Below are 17,138 nucleotides of genomic sequence, written 5' to 3' on the forward strand. Positions count from 1 at the left end.
ATTATATATATATATATAATTCCACCCTAAAGGATAGATTTTTGTAGTTGTTGTTGGATGGGTTTTTGTTATGGTTGTTATTGTTTTGTGAAGCAGGATATCTCTGAGGAGACTTAACTATCCTGGAACCCAGAGAGATCTACCTGCCTCTGCCTTTTGAGTGCTGGGATTAAAGGTAGGCACCACCACCACCATTGATGGCAATCCCTGGCTATTCAACAATACCCTTTGTCTTGCACTCTCCTTAGGTCCCTACACAGTTGTGGTCCTCTCTTTTTTTTAATATTTATTTATTTATTATATGTAAGTACACTGTAGCTGTCTTCAGACACACCAGAAGAGGGAGACATATCTCGTTACAGATGGTGGTGAGCCACCATGTGGTTGCTGGGATTTGAACTCAGGACCTTCAAAGAGCAGACAGTGCTCTTAACCACTGAGCCATCTCACCAACCCTGTGGTCCTCTCTTGAACATATAGTTAGTTAAAGAGTTACTCCTGGCCTACATAAAACAATGTACCGATTCATGGGGCTTTTCTGTCTCACCCATCTCTGTATCTCCATCCTACTGCCATGGAGAGTCTTCAGTTTGGAAGGGGTTTGGAGAGACTGAGCAGAATTGCAGCTGAGGGAGATAGAAGTAGTCATTCATACCTTGTACGCCTCAAGAGCTGGCCTAGAATCAAAACAATCATGAGATTCTGTGACCCTGAAGAAACAGAGAAGGCCTTAATAACCAAGTTGTAGAGGTACTTTCTGGTAAGACACTTTCACCCTTATTTTGCAAAAACAATTTAGGCCGGAGTCAGGCACCAGAGGACAAAGGTAACGTGCAGCTAGTCCCTCACTCTCCTTAGGTACCAGAGACCCAGAAGCCCAAGGTGTATGCTCTTCTGTTAACACAGTGAAAGGCATGTGGTCAAATCACAGTATCCTGCAATGAACAGAAGCAGAGCGAGAGCTGTGTGAATCATGGGCATGCCTCCCCATAACGGAGCAGAGGCAGTCTCTGCATATAGCTCTTCTGCACATAGCTTTTCAGCACATAGCTCTTCTGCACGTAGCTCTGGGTAAAGTATACTCTTGCAAGATGGTGCTCTCCCCAGAGCTGTCAATCTTCTAGCATCAATTTAATTTAAGATATTAAAGTAACTTTTCACAACTTGATGACCAAACAAAAGAAGAGAGTGCCAATTGGGCCTTGTAGCTCAAGATGCTTTTTGGTTCAGAATCTCCAAGTACCTGACACCTTTCATTCCACACAACCTTGATTCACCCCTTCCTGAGAACAGACTCACTTGGTTGAGCTTGTTTTCCCCCAGGTGGAGGCATCAAGGTGCACCTGTCTCCAGAAAGAGGGAGATGTCAACACTTCCCATTTGCCATGGAACAGGGAATTAGGAAGTGTGTGTGTGAGCATGGACCTTGTCAATGCCACAACTGAGACTCAGACCCTCTTCTTAAATGTTAGTTTCAGAGGTCTCCAGCTGCCTTCTCCGCCGGAAAGGAGATGAGCAAGAGACTGGCACCTCATGGTCCTACAAGTATACAAAGGAAAAAACAAAAAAAACCAAGTACGCCTACTGCATGCTTCATTTTCTCAAAGCAGGGAGGGAGAAAGGGCAAAGGGGAAGGAGGGAGGAAAGGGGAGGGAGGGAGGAAAGGGGAGGGAGGAAAGGGGAGGGAGAAAGAGGAGGGAGGAAAGGGAAGGAGGGAGGAAAGGGGAGGGAGGGAGGGAGGGAGGAAAGGGGAGGGAGAAAGGGAAGGGAGGGGATGGAGAGAAAGAGAGAAATGTAACTGATGTAGGGTTTATGACCACATCTAGACCAACTGCTATATCAGAAAGAAGATAAATGGCAGGCCAGGCCTAGGTATGTAGAGTCCCTCTCAAGGCCAATAGAAGCAGAGGATATTGCCAAAGAGCAGAGGGTCAATAGAGAACTAACTGTGGCATTCATGTGGACTGAGTGGACACTTCCATTGTCTCTTCCTGAGACTCTTTACCTCAGCTATCCCAAGGCAGACAAAAACACAGTTATGCCTATAGCAAAACAACTGCTAGCGCCAGGTATGCAGCATCTATCCCTCATTCTGCAACATGCTACTTAGGAGATAAACACCAGCATCATAAGATACACTGTTTTAAGACTTCTTGCTCCCTTTGCTCGTCTGATTTAGCGGCAGGGAACTATGTGTTCACACTGAGAATGAAGGCGGAGAGAGTCATCATTTTTAAAAAACCTGCTCTCTAATGAAAAGATGAACATGCAATAAAATGATCCATGGGGAGGGTGAAGTAGTAAAGAGAAATGCAAGTGACCAAGATAAATGGCCACTTAGACACTAGGATCTTAACAGCTGAGACATGGTTTGGCTGACAAGTATGAATGAATTCGGATATAATGACTGATCATACCTGTGCTACCCACGAGCAAAGGCCATGCACAACTTTCCAGAATGCCTCAGCAATGTGAATGAGAAGGGTCCTGCCTGTCCAGATGTTGAGTATTTGGGAGTCACTGCACACGCAGAGATTATTGAAGCCTCTGCTGATGTCATGAACCTCAGGCTGTTTGCAGATGGCGTCACATGTTCTCAAATGTCACACAGCCCCTTGAGGCAGGTCACCACACCTGTCAGAGACATACTTCACCCCATCATTGCCCCTGAGGCATTCTGGGCTAATTGCCATGGCTGAAAATAATCCCAGAAATTACAAGAGGCTTCATAAATAATGACGGGGCAAGTATCCATGACGTGCATTATGACAGGGTCTCAATGGCTCTTATCCTTTCCTCGAGTGGAGCTTGCGCATTTGTGTTACTAATGAATCTTACTCATTTGTGCAAGTGATGCTTCCATTTGACAATGACAAGAACATAAAGTGGAGGTTAATTTACTCCATGGCAGAGGGGTTCATTATTTAAGCTGACGTTGAGGACAAAACAATGTAGCTTAATAGATGACAAATAGAAATTAGTTGTGATGAATTTTGCCATTTTATTCCAGCAGGCTTTCAGAGTGCTTGCTGTACACATGGCAAGAGAAGTTACTTTCTCTGTGGGTGGGATGTGCCCACTTGGCTCTTTTGACAATGTCATCCAATGAGCTGGAAGCTTCCCTTGGGAAATTCTGCCTGAAGCAGGCCATTTCCTGTTCTACAGAAGACTAGAGATGGAGAAGCCGATGCTAAGTCCAGTTTTGTGTGAGGACCGTCTTCTAATACCAAGTCAGCAATTTACAAGGCTACTCGCTGGGCTTGTGATTGAACCTTGCTAGCTCTTAGAATTTGCATCTAAGCCCCTACACTCTTGTATGCTTTTTCTTCTTCCACAGAGACAAGAGTTGAGCACTCAGAGTAATATAAACACAAAATCCCATCTCTTACCAGGAAGCTATTAGCAATTGATATCTGCTGGGAAAAGCAAAACCCGTATCTTCAATGGAGTATCACTGGGCATATCAGCCATACTCCAGGGCAGGCTCCATGTTCAGAAATAGATTGCCAACACAAAAAGGACTCTATGACCTTTGTGTGCTTTTTGTTTTGTTCAGGGATTTTTTTGTGTGTGTCTTATTGTTTTGAACTTTGTTTTTATTTTATGACTTTTTTTTTTTAATTTTAAGAGAGCATGAATTTGGGTAGGTAGAAGCAGTAAAAATCTAGGAGGAGTTGAAAGATGAGAAAGAATATTATAAAAATAAATTATTTATAAAACATTGATAAGAAATTTTAATATGTATATAATTTTGGAACCAAATGGAGCTTCCATTTGGATCCAGAACAATGAGTAACTGTGGTTTAGATGAGTGCACCTGTAACTCTCAAATTAAAGCTTTGGGTTCCAGAGGAGGACCATTGGTAAACTTGTAGATCCTCAAGGGTAAGGTCAAGTAGAAAGTCCTAAGGTTTCACAATTCCCCCCAAGGGATTTGGGAACAATTACCCCATCTAGCTGGGGTTTTTTTTCTCCCTTATTTATATTTAAGTATTGAGGCCCACAACTGAGACTTCTCAATCTTGAACTAAAACTTCCATAACCCCGACCCCAAGTGAATGTTTTTCTTTGAAACTTGGGTGTCTCAGGGATATAGTTATAGTGAGGGAAAGAGGACATAATAACTGGACTTACCTGAAGGCATTTCTCAATTTTTCCTTGTCTCCATTAGTCATGTATAGAATGGGAATGATATTATTTATCACACTATATAAAGCAGATTGGATTTGGAGAAGTGAGACACATAGAAAACTAGGAATTGTTATGGATTCCATCTTCCTGGCTAGAAATTGATGGCTAGTGAATTGATGCTATTCTATCTTCCTCTGTACCAAAAGATGTTCTTCACAAAGCATGCCATTTAGACCTTTGTGTGATAGGTGTGCTCCTGTTCCCAGTGACATCTGCACTCATACATGCCTTCTCACCCAAGAACTGTAACCAAGCTAAGGAACCCTAGGTCCAATTAATTACATAATGAGGAAATAAAAGTGGAGACAGGATACGCCAAGTTTCTGCGTCAATGGAGAATGTAGGAAATTCAGGAGGCAGAAGGAAATCAGGGCATTTAAAGCACAGAAATCCAGAAGGTTGTGGAAGGAGCTAGAGGCACGGCCAAGGTTTCCCAGGCCTTGAAGGCCATGATTAAGAGTTTTAACTTAATCCAGTGGGATGACTAAATGCCATAAGATGTTTATCCAGAGAAAGAATATGCTTAAATTTCATTTTAAATAAATAATGCTGTATGTGATATATAGATAACAGATTTAGAGGCCTGCATCAGCAGATGTAGCTGCACCAGGCTGTTTCTACTACAGTGGCCCAGACTGAGAGAGCCATAACATAGATGAAGGGATAACAAAGAGAAATGAGGATTTGATAAACCATTCAGAAGGTCAAAGTCATGGCCCTGGCATGAAACTTACACCAGGATAAAGCAGTATCAACAAAGATGCCATGAATCACAGGGTCTAGTTTAAAAATATAAGAGTAGTTCCAGGGAGATGGCTCAGTGGGCAAATGGGCAAACCTGACAACCCGAAGTCCTCAGTGGAATGTCTGTAAAAGAGCTGCATGTGGTAGCGTATGTCCAACATCCCAAAATGGATACAGAAGATGCAAGGCTGAGAGAGGAGAAGTACCAGGATGCTCACAGGCCAGCCAGCCTGGAGTGTGCAGTGGCAAAAATAACAAGAGAAATAGTACTTCAAAAACAAGGTGCAGAGGTGAGAATCAACTCCCCAAAGTTGTTCTCAGCCTGCCACACACACACACACACACACACACACACACACACACACACACACACACACACATACACACATACACACACACACACACATACACACACACACACACACACACATACACACACACACACACACACACACACACACACACATGCCCACACTTGAATTTGAAGAAAATAGGACCCCAAGAGATTAATTTTATCTAAACCTATATTATAATGATTGGGTTTATAAATATGTACATGTGTAAGAAAGGGGGTGAAGGGTTTTGTGTGACCACTGTTCACACACATGCAAACAAATTGTCATATCTCTAAGAGTAGAAACCTGCATGCAGTGCATTCCTGTGGCCTGACACTCATACTCTGCCACTTATTTTTCTAAGCTACACAGAGCATGTGTAACCCTCTATATACTTTCTTTTATCTGTCCAGTGTGTGGCCACCTCGTTTTTATTGTAATTCTGGCTTTCATTTAATTTATTAGTCCATGGCCTATGTACACATATTTTAATAATTTTGAAAGCCTCTTGTCGTCATTGAAGCTTGCCTAAGGAAAGCCTGAGATAATCAGTATTTCAGATTTTACTGCACTGCTGTCCCCTCCCCCACCACATGCCCACACTCATATAGGTTTTGCTTTTTTTTTAAAAAAAAAAAAAGGAGAGATTTAACAGCCATAAGGCACTTTTAAAAATAACATTCACATCTGGGCTGACCACCTGTTTGCCAAAATTTAGCTTGATGTTAATTAAAACAGGCATGTTATAAAGCTCAGGAAATGGCAGCTGACCCCTAACCATGAATGTAGTGCTATAATAATATGTAGTAAAAATAAGACATTTGGGGCTGTTGTCCAAACCACTCATGCATTAAAATTCTCACCACTGTATACTCCCTTGCAGGAGGACGTGCAAATCAACTGCAAAAGTGGTTGAACCAAAATAATAATGATAATGATAATTCTAGGGAAAAGAGCTATTCGTTCATTTCACAGGCAGTTTCAAAGGCCCATCCTAAGCAAGCATTGTGGTCCACCCAGTGAGGAAGACTCCAGACAGAGAATGGAAGACTGATTAGCATCTCTTGTCCAGACAGTGGTGCTGTCAACATCACTGATATTTACTGATGAACAGTTTGCTGTGTGTGTGGAGCAATGTGAAACATTGGTTTGCATGACTTCACTCCATCGTTCCTTCAGTTCTGCAAGGATCAGGAGCTCTGCTGAGATCCATGTAACAGACAAGGCAAAGAACGTATCTAAGAGCCAGTTCACTGCCCTGCGTGGTTCAGTGGCCGAGACTTGAATGCCGACTATCTGGGTGTGTCATTGAGGTTCTACATGAATGACCAGAATGTCTGGTCCTTCCCCCCACTTGGTCCCTGCTCTGTTTGAGAACTCAGGCCATGCTGTTTAGAACCAGCCGTGGAGATTTTGCTAGGTTTGGTACCGCCTCCCAGCCTACCCCTACCCGTGTTACTTTCTTCCCCTGTGGCCCCAGAGAGTCTCCCTCCTCTGCTCACTTTCCTATCAGCCTCACTTGTTTGAAACTACTCTTAATTGCCTTTGACAAGCTGACATTTGACAGCTCTGTCTTTGTTCTGCTTTTCATAGGATCCAGTTCTTTGCCCTTACCTCTGAATCGCAAGTCGCAAGTATTCCCTTTTCTCCTTGTTCTTCAAATGTTTCCTTTTATAAACTGGGGGGAACTGGAATTTCCCTGAATATTTTCTCCTTTATTCATCTCTGGATCCATCCTTGCATTTTAGGGCATGTATATGTGGGGTGCAGTTAACATAGTTAATATGTATTATACCCTCACAGAACATTAGGCTGCATATGCACGGCCTTAAAAGAAAGCCTTCAACTGGGCCCATCAACATTTCCTCATGTGGAGGGGGAGCCTCATAAGGCCCCACCCCTCAATGAGGTAAAATCTGTGTTGGCATGTATTTTAAATTATAAATGATTACATAAATTGTAAGTGCTTGGCTTATTGTACAAACTGTGTTGCCAAAAGTGCCCAATTGGTATGGCTAAGTTCAAACTACAACACTTAGTTAACGCATAAAATCACCATATTTGCTTTTAATATGTGTAGCTTCTTTAAGAAATAGAAAACAAGACCCTCTGAAATGCAATTGTGTTGTAGCTCCTGAAAGCCATTGTACTTGATGAGCAAGAGTCACAGACGCTGCTAGATACCCAATATATGAGGTCCAGCACATTCTATGCCAAAGGGCTTAGGGGGTTTGTCTATGCCCCCAGCAGACTGGTGTGGAATTAAAATGCCCAAAGATGTGCCCCCCTTCTATACTTACTATGTGAAATTGGATGGGCCCTTATACCCGATTCTGCCTTGGTTAAATATAGCTTTGGTAAAAAATAATAATAATAATAATAAGTTCTCACTTTATGAGCTTCTCACTAAACAATGATGAAATTGAGTGAGATTCTACACATACAAACTTAACCTAGCAAGAAGTCAATGAATGACACTGACTACTAACACCAATTCCTTAGTGTTGTCATTGTTTTATAAAGGTGTGTGTGTGTGTGTGTGTGTGTGTGTGTGTGTGTGTGTGAATGCGCGCGAGTGCGTGAGTGCATGTGTGCGTGTTTTAAAGAGGGAGACAGAGTTTTATATGCCACATGTGTGCACGTGCTGCAGAGGCTAAAAGAGGACATTAGATTCCCAGGAACCTGAGTTATAGGTGATTGTGAGCTACCTCATGTGAGGGACACTAAACCTGTGTCCTCTGCAAGAGCAGTAAGTGTTCTTAACCTTTGGCGGACCTCTCCAGCCCGACCACTGGTTTTCAGACAGTTTTTTTTTTCTCCACAGCTACTAATCACAATTGTTACAAAAGTCCATCTGAGGAGCGATCCAAGTAACCCTCCCTCTTCAACAGCATCGGTAACAGCAGCCTCTCTTCAGCAACCACTCCAGCAAACACCATCCTGTTTCAACTGTCCTTTGCCCCTTTATAGAGTCTTCTCTTTGCCTGGAAATGTTGATTGGTTCTCCTGTGAACTGGGTCTCATCGAATCCAAATTGCTCTCCAGTTTTTCAGATTAAAAATGAGTACCTCTGCAAAGTCTACCCTGACTATCCAAGACAGACAAACATTCCTTGTACCAGTTTTAGAGATTACACTCCCAAATAGACTGAGAAGAAAATGGGGATGCTATTTTAGCTTCTTATGCCTCTACTGTACTCTCAACACCAGGTGTAACGGCTCATGCATCACAGGGTCCTATTTAGGAGGCTTTAACACCAAAGAATAGAAACTTTAGCCCCCCCCCCCAATTACTTAAATATTAAGCAAATATATGGCCAAATACAACTTGATTCACAAAGGCAGAGTAGGTCTTGGGGCTCAGTTGCGGGTTCAGCATCCACGTGAAGAAGAGACCAGTTCCCATCACCTCTCCATTGTCATCCTTAGCTGCTCTTATCTTTAAGCTAGAGACTCTAGCCACAAGTGGGCCGCTACAGCACCAACTCTCTCACCCGGCAGTAGCAACAACAAAGAGTGAAGAAACTGTCTGTCTCTGCTATGCTTTCTTCAGAAGCCTAGAAACCTTTCCCAGAAGCCCCATCAGACTTCTGATTCTCCATTTCCCAGGATTATGGTTTTATGCTCATTCTCAAACCAGTCATTCACAAGGGAAATGAGATTACCACAATTACGTCAGGCTAGGGATCAGCAAACATTCTCTGTAAGGGGCCAGATAATAAATATCTAAGGCACGGCAGACCAGACTGTCGCCACTGCATAGCTCACTGTGTCCGTGCAGGGTAAAAGCACTCAAAGACTGTATGTAAATGAATGGTGTAGTTGTGTCCCAATAAAACTATTCATGGATTCCAAAATTTGAATTTCATACAATATTCGCATCTCATCAACTGTTCTTCCTCTGAATGCTTTCCAACACTTAAAATTTGTTAAAGCCATCCTTAACTCAAGAGACTATACAAATATAGGCAATAAAATTGATTTGGCCCAAAGGCTACTGTTTGTTGACCCCTGGTTAATAATATCTGTGGCCAATGTGTATTGATGTGCCACCAAACACAACTTCCTAAGCAGTCAATACATTCTGAAAAATTAAAGGGATATATGATGAAAGAGAATCCAGGAGTATTTCTGCCCTCCACTCATCCCTCCCAGATGAAATCTCATGTACCTCAAACTATCCACAAAATTTCTGGATATCCAAGGATGACCTTGCGTTCCTTGTACCCATGTTTCTACTTCCTCAGAGCTGGGATTACAAACTCAGTCCATCACGCTCAATTTATGAAACACCAGGGAATCGAACTTGGGACATCACACATGCTCAGAATGCATTCTATCAACTGAGATGCATCCAGCCCTAGAGCGGTTGTTATCTGGGAGAAGTTTGTGGAATATCTCTGTGTATGATTCCCTGAAAAGTATGTTTAAAAGAACAGCGTTGCCTAATGATGATGGATTTAGCAGAACTAGACAAACAAAACTTGCTGTTTACAGCAACCTAAATTGTGAAATGAGAGATAAGTGATGTTTTGTGTTTGAGTGTGTGGGGGATACAGAACTGCAGACCTCCGCAGGACTGGAGTAGTAACGGGTGTGCTTTCAGAACAAGAAGGAGATGTAAGAGATTATTTCCAGGGGCACTTTCTATGCTAACATCTTCTGACTTCACAATCTTCCAAACATTATTTTGCATGTATCCTGCTGTAGACAAAGAGATAATTACCGAGTAACTGCTTGCACTCAGTACAAATTAATCAAATGTAAATTAAATAAACTGTAAATACAAGATACTCCTCAACTGATAACAGCAAGTGAATCACCGCCATTATAGACTCATTTTTGCAAAATTACATCTAATCATAGTATTTTAAGATAGTGTTTGGCAAAACATCTCTAAATCTGTCAACAAAAGCAGCGATTACTTCTCTGCAGTGAATACCTTTGGCAACAAACACTCATTGTTCAGGAGAGATTTACTGAAGATTCTTCCAGAAGGCAGGGGTACAGTCTAAATGACCTCAGGATGGTCCCTTGACCTGTGTACTCAGAGTCAATAAAATTCATTACAGAGTCATTTACTGCAATCATTTTTAAAACTATAAATCTAAGGTGTAAAAAGTCTTAAGAAACCCCCAAGTAGAAATTATTTGAAGTAATTATAGTTTCGTGGTTTGATCAACATTTTAATCTTAATCATCAATTTCTGCTCTGATAGAGACCAGGCTTTGTCACGTGGCCCATAAAGCCTCTGTGTCTCCATTAGGACCTCCATTCTTTTTAAAATTTATTATGTGTATGAGTGTTCTGCCTACATACATGTCTATGTACCACAGAGAGCGAGCAACAGATCTCCTGAGCTTGGAATTAAGGACAGTTGTGAGCTGGCAGGTGGTAGCTAGGACCTGGCTTTGGGTTTTCTGCAAAAGCACCCAGTGCTCTTCACCACTGAGCCATCTCTCCAGTCCTGGAACCTCTATCATTCTTGGTCTTCCGATCTGACCCTTTAATTCCTCAAGCTCAAGGTGTCTCAGTTCTACCTGGCCATTGCTTCGCTCTTCAGACAGCATTACCCCTCAGTGTAGCCTTCTAGCCTTGACTGGGGTTGGGCACCTGTATGAATAGAGCATCTCTGTTTTTAGTGTGCATTTCCATATGTGGGGAGTAGAGGAAGTCCTGAGTGAGGCAAGTCCGGAGTTAATGTGTGCTGTTGACATGAGTACCACCATGTGAAAAACTGCAAAGCCTTAGACACGTGGAAAGCACAAAGCCTTCCTGGGGTAGGCTCAGGTTAATGGCAAAGCCTTCCCTGCTAGTCCAAGTGTGAAGGTGATGGGATGTACTAAAGATGTCCACTACTTTCTGTGCTATTTCTGCAGCCCTAGGATTACAGCCTGAAGACTTATTCCCACAGAGACTCCTCCTACAGAGTTGCCAAATCTGCCTCCAGATTCAGCTGTGTGAAATAGCACTGCCTTTCTGTTCAACTATATATAATAAACATGCTGAGCTTCTGGCTTCTACGGCTTTCTATGAGAGAGCCCAGTCTACCCAACCCCAGATTTTCTATGCATGAGTCTATGTGTCTGCCTTTTTAATATTCCCTTACTACCCCTGTTAAGACAAACCCTTGGATTCATACAAGAACTTAGCATCCACATAGGTGTTACTCCCTTCAGGGTTGAGGGCACCATTCTATTTGGGTCATTATGGCAAAAAGCCCAAGAGGTGAAATCATAAAGAGATTTATATGCCTAGGTAAAAAGTTTGGACTCTGTCCTGAAGGAAATGAAAAGAGGCTATTGGAAATGTTTACCATGTTCACATATCAGAAAGAACGTTCTGGAAACCTCATCAGAGAAGAGATGGCAAGAGACCCACAATCTCTACTCTAGAACTTCTTCTAAAAAGTGATTGGCAGAAGAAAGAGGACAATAGCTTAACCCATAGTCATCAATACTGGAGACAGAGAATTGTGGTTACTTCAGAAAACCATTTAGAAGCAGAAAGCCATGCAATGAGTGACCAAGACCATAGCAAAGTCGAGGGGTTAAAGGTAAAGTCTGATTTCTAGCTTGTACAGCTAAGCAAACAATAGTGCTAACCCCTGAGCAAGGATAAGGAAAAACAGCCTGCTAAGGCTATGAGAAAGCAGTAAGTGATGCCATGTGGACACATGGTTTTGAAGAAGCCTTCAAAAACATTGAGGAGATGACTGTGGTAGTTGGTCCAGGGAGTGGCACTATTGGGAGGTGTGGCTTAGCTGGAGTAGGTGTGACCTTGTTGGAGGAAGTGTGTCACTTTGGGGGTGGGCTTTGAGACCCTCCTCTTAGCTGCCTAGTAGACAAGATTTCTCCTCATTTCCATCGGAACAAGATGTAGAACTCTCAGCCCCTCTCCAGCACCATGCCTGCCTAGACCCTGCCATGCTTCTCACCTTGATGATAATGGACTAAACCTCTGAACCTGTTAGCCAGCCCCAGTTAAGTGTCATCCTTTATAAGAGTTGACTTGGTCATGGTGTCTCTTCACAGCAATGGAAACCCTAACTAAGACAATGACCAATGAACAACTGTATCATGCGTACGATATGGATGAGGAAAACACACATTAAAAATAAAAACCTGGGAGTCAATGGGTCAGAACTAGTATTAAGTCAGAGAAAGAGCCACAGAGGACAGTCAGATCATGAGGACATACAAAAGAAGGCCAAAATTTCAGAACACAGATGTTAGCCAGCTATGGTTATTTGACAACAAAATCTTATTCACAGCACAATAAGCATTTGCTAAGGCTTACAAATCCACAGGTCTCTTACAGAGGTGACCTAGGACTACAGGTCTATGTACAAACTGGGGTTGTTCTAACTCAGCTGTTATCCCTGTGGGACCGGCAAGTTCCCTGGAGCACATCCTTCTCCCAGGAAAGGCAAACCTTTGGAAGAAGACTTCTTTCTATGCCTGAGATGCCATTTGGGTTCTATTCTCTAACACTTCTGACCACATTCCTCCAACACAGTCATAGAGGCTAGGCCAACACTGATGGAGAAGTGCTCAGAAGGCATGAGAACTGTGGCTAAGGCTGGACTGTTTCATAAGAAACATGATCTTGTCCATGAGTAAGAACTAGCACTGATTGTTCAAGCATAATGATGATGCCATATGCTTTCAAACCTGCCTGGTAGGCCTCTCTTTTGGGGAGACACAAGACCAGCCATTAGAAGTTATATCCTACTAAGAAACCAAGGAGTTTCCATAGCAGGAGGGTGGTGATTATATGGCTAGTGGGCATTAAGTGAGTAACGAGATCAAGTTTTCTTAGTATCAAGGGAGAGTCTTGCTTAAGGGCTCATAAAAATGGGAATTTATTATATGTGTACCTTCTCAGTATGGGGCAGAAATAGGAGATAGATTTGCAGTTAGAGACTAAATACAGATTTCGCAAAGGCATGGTTTGTGGTCTCTTTCATCTGTTTTTCTTGGTAGGTCTACAACACCCCCTCTGTCCATCAACAATGCTTCTCCATAGAGTGTTGGCTGCATCCTAAATGTCGTTTGCATGTAGCTCTGAACAGCCATCACTCCAACTCGGGAGCATGCTTCTGCCACTGCTTGAAGCTGCCTGGGGCTCACCAACTTTTCAGTTCACACTTGGTAAGGGCACACTTGGATTTTCCCAGTTTAGTCCTCACAAGCTAGCACATAGGTCATCCCTAACCAGCCAGAGCAGGCCGGTGATACAAGAAATAAGGAAGCATCCCTTAAGGAGTATTATGGATAGGGAATTACCAGCTAAGCTTTCTAGTAAGAGGAGGTACTCAGAGCCATGGAATGAGAATAAGTGGAAGAGCACCCTCGGAACAGTGGAGGAGTCACCTAACCTCATCCTGAATGAAGCCATTAGGGATAAGGCAGCTAAACTCCCAACTGCTACTTAACCACAGATTCAAAGACCGCCTGAGCAGGTTACATAATGTGGTATTTCTTAAACAGATCTCAGTTCAAACTCTCTAAAAGATTTGCTCCAAGGCCCTTGAAATGAGACTTTAGAAAAGTTACCTGGATACAAAATTGTAACACTCAGGGGCAGGAACAAAGAACTAAAACTTTCCATTGTTTGGAAGCTCCAACTAAGGGATGAAATGCCCATAAGGAGTAAATCCTCTCCTACTTCTTGTGAGGGGAGCACAGATGAGGAGGAGGGATGGAGGTCCATGAGTACTGGTGGTACCCAAAGAAAGACTAAGAATGCCAGGATGATCACACTCATCCTTCCACCATTATCAAAGAGTAGAGACATGCGCCTGCAGTAGCTTAAGCTGAGAGTTTCTGGGTGCATCTCAGTGTTCTAAAGGGCACTGCTTGTTGCTCTGGAATTTCATTTTCCAAGATCTTACTTCCCTCTAGGTACAATGGGCTTCTCTCTTTATGAAGTTACCCAATAAATACTGCATTCTAAACCCAGATTGTCCCTATCCTAGCATAGGATATCGGAAATAATTTTGCATTATCTATTCTTAGCCTAACCTGGGTGAATTCTGAAAGTGATATACCTCACAATATAGAATATTCTAGAAAAAAAGCAATACAGGACAGGATATAGTGAAGTATCATAGAGGATTTAAAGCAACAGTTCAAAGATGGCAATGGTGAATTTGCTAGATTTGCTGTAGCTAAAATGGGGCCAGAAATGTATAGAGAGAAATGAAACTTAGCTAACCCCAAAGAACACAGCCTACACAGATATTAAAAATTCTAAAAAGAAAGTACCACACCCTGTTTTTACCCTTAAAATAATGCTAAGGAAAGGGTATAAATAACAACTGACTTTAATGTGTGGATAAACATACAACACAGCTGTTACTTGAAAAAGAGAGGAAGGAGGTGTTAGCAAATCAAACCATGAGGTGTCACAAATCCAAGGGGCTTGGAAATCACCACACTCTTGGCCCCTTCAGTTTTGGAGAGATTTATGCGCCTTATGGGCGTCCAAACATTGGCAGCTCAAACCCCTGCACTGTATTCCGGCTTCATTTAAAGGACCCATAGGTCAGACCAAAATACAACAGGGCTTTATATGCCAATTTTTCTTGACTCTCTGTAGGTCAGGGGAAGTTAAGCCCATGTAATTAGGGGATAAAGACAAGCGGCTGGGGGTGGAGGGGCGGAGGGGAGGAGGATGAACGGTCCAGAGTTTAAAGGCTCAGTAGGAAACCAGACGCAAAACTGATAAAGTCTTTTCTGAAACAGGTGTTTGGTGTGTGTCTTGTAGGGCCACTCATACCCAACCGTGAGGCAAAAATAATGCAAGTAGGTCATGACTGTAAGGCCATTGCTGTCTCCTTATCTATAAAAAAATCTAGATTCAAGTATCTTCATTCCAGTGTCTACAATAACCGAATCTCAATAGTTTTTGTTGTTGTTGTTGTTAGTTGGTTTGTTTTTTAACGGGGTCTCACTACACAGCCCTGACTGGCCTGGAAGTCATACTGTAGACAGGGCTCAGTTAGAACTCACAAAGTTCCACCTGCCTCTGCCTCCTGAATGCTGGGATTAAAAGCTTGGACCACGACGGGCGTGGTGGTGCATGCCTTTAATCCCAGCACTCGGGAGGCAGAGGCAGGTGGATTTCTGAGTTCGAGGCCAGCCTGGTCTACAAAGTGAGCTCCAGGACAGCCAGGGCTACACAGAGAAACCCTGTCTCGAAAAACCAAAAAGAAAAAAAGCTTGGACCATCCTACCCAGCCTGAACTGAATTCATTTTATTTAGCAACTGATAGTCCAAGCAACATTTTAACTGGAATCCTCTCTTAAGAGCCTGTTGAACTATTCATAAATGAGCGTGCAATCTTCCGAAAGCAGTTACAGTTACCATAGGCAGTGTGAAACACCAACATCAAGAACCACCAGAACTGAGGAGGCTGTGGAGGGATGGCCCTGAGGTCTCAGAATGTGGAGGGATGGCCCTGAGGTCTCAGAATGTGGAGGGATGGCCCTGAGGTCTCAGAATGCGAAAAGTAGCTCACAGAGTCCCGATGCCAGTCATCAACACTCAGACTGAGAGCAAGCTCTGATAGTCAGTCTGCTATATCCGATGACAAACTCTTGTGGAGGACTTCTGACCATTCAGTACCTGCCTGCATCCATGATTCCTCAGGAATTATTACCAAGCCCCCCTCTCCGCCATAAAAGTGTTCCTATGGCCAACTGCATGTTACAGTAAAACAGTGTTCATAGTCAGAATTTTCTAGTATGAATCTTTGGAGCACTAGAGCATGTTCTTTCTTTCCATAAATTTTCTCAGTCATTATCTTAGCCAGACAGTCATCCCCTCTTCCCCGCCTTCCTTTCCTCCCTGTACCTTCTTTGCTTTGTTTCCTATCTGTGAAAAGACCTGTGTAAGTATGTGCTATGTGCCCAACGTGGGTCTTAGTTTGCAGAAGAATGGGAGATTCAAAAGAAAGCAGACAGGATCACTCACTATGTGCATCTGATACTCTAGAGCAGGAAGGCAAAGAGTGAATGAGTTTGAAAGGGGAAAAAAATAAAATGTTGGACCAGGCGTAAAGATACATAGGAAGGAAAAAGACTTAGAAGGGAGTGGGGCTGCTCGTGAGGAGGTGGGGAGATTAGTTTCAAGAGAGCGTGGAATTCTGTGCTAACTTGAATGGGGCTTCTTAGCGTCAGTAACATTTACTGGATCATATTTTGTTATAAATTACCCAAGTTGTGGTAGGTTATTCTGCAGTGTATCCGGCCTCTAGCAATTCACTGTGCATTACAGAATCACCTCCAATCATGGCCATCAAAAACATCCCTAAATACTGCCAAATGTCCCAAGGAAGAAAAAACAAAACAAAACAAAACAAAACAAAACAAAACCCAAGCCATCTGTAGTCAAGAACCATCATGACCAGCATAGACATATTGCTTAGTGGAGTTGCATGGTAGTGTGAACAGAGTAGATAAGAAGAGTGTATGGTACAGAAGGAGTTGGTGGCTGGCCCAAGCCAGACAGGACCTTCCAGCCCCTGGCAGGGACTACATTATGTCATTAAGCCCACCCAACATGGAAGTTTATCATTGCAGAGAAGAACAAACAAAGGCACAAACCCAAGTTATACATTTCTCCTCCTAGCCAAGACTGACCCTGCGCTCCTACTCTACAGTGTAGGGACTCTTCAGAGCCCAGTTTCCCATCCCTTCTACAACACCAGAGAAGAATCATGAATGTTGCCTTTTAAAGAAAGAAAGAAAGAAAGAAAGAAAGAAAGAAAGAAAGAAAGAAAGAAAGAAAGAAAGAACAGAGGGAGGGAGGGAGGGAGGGAGGGAGGAAGGAAGGAAGGAAAGGAAGGAAAGAAGGAAGGAAG

This window comes from Mus musculus, chromosome 11, assembly GCF_000001635.26.
Source record: "Mus musculus strain C57BL/6J chromosome 11, GRCm38.p6 C57BL/6J".
NCBI lineage: Eukaryota > Metazoa > Chordata > Mammalia > Rodentia > Muridae > Mus > Mus musculus.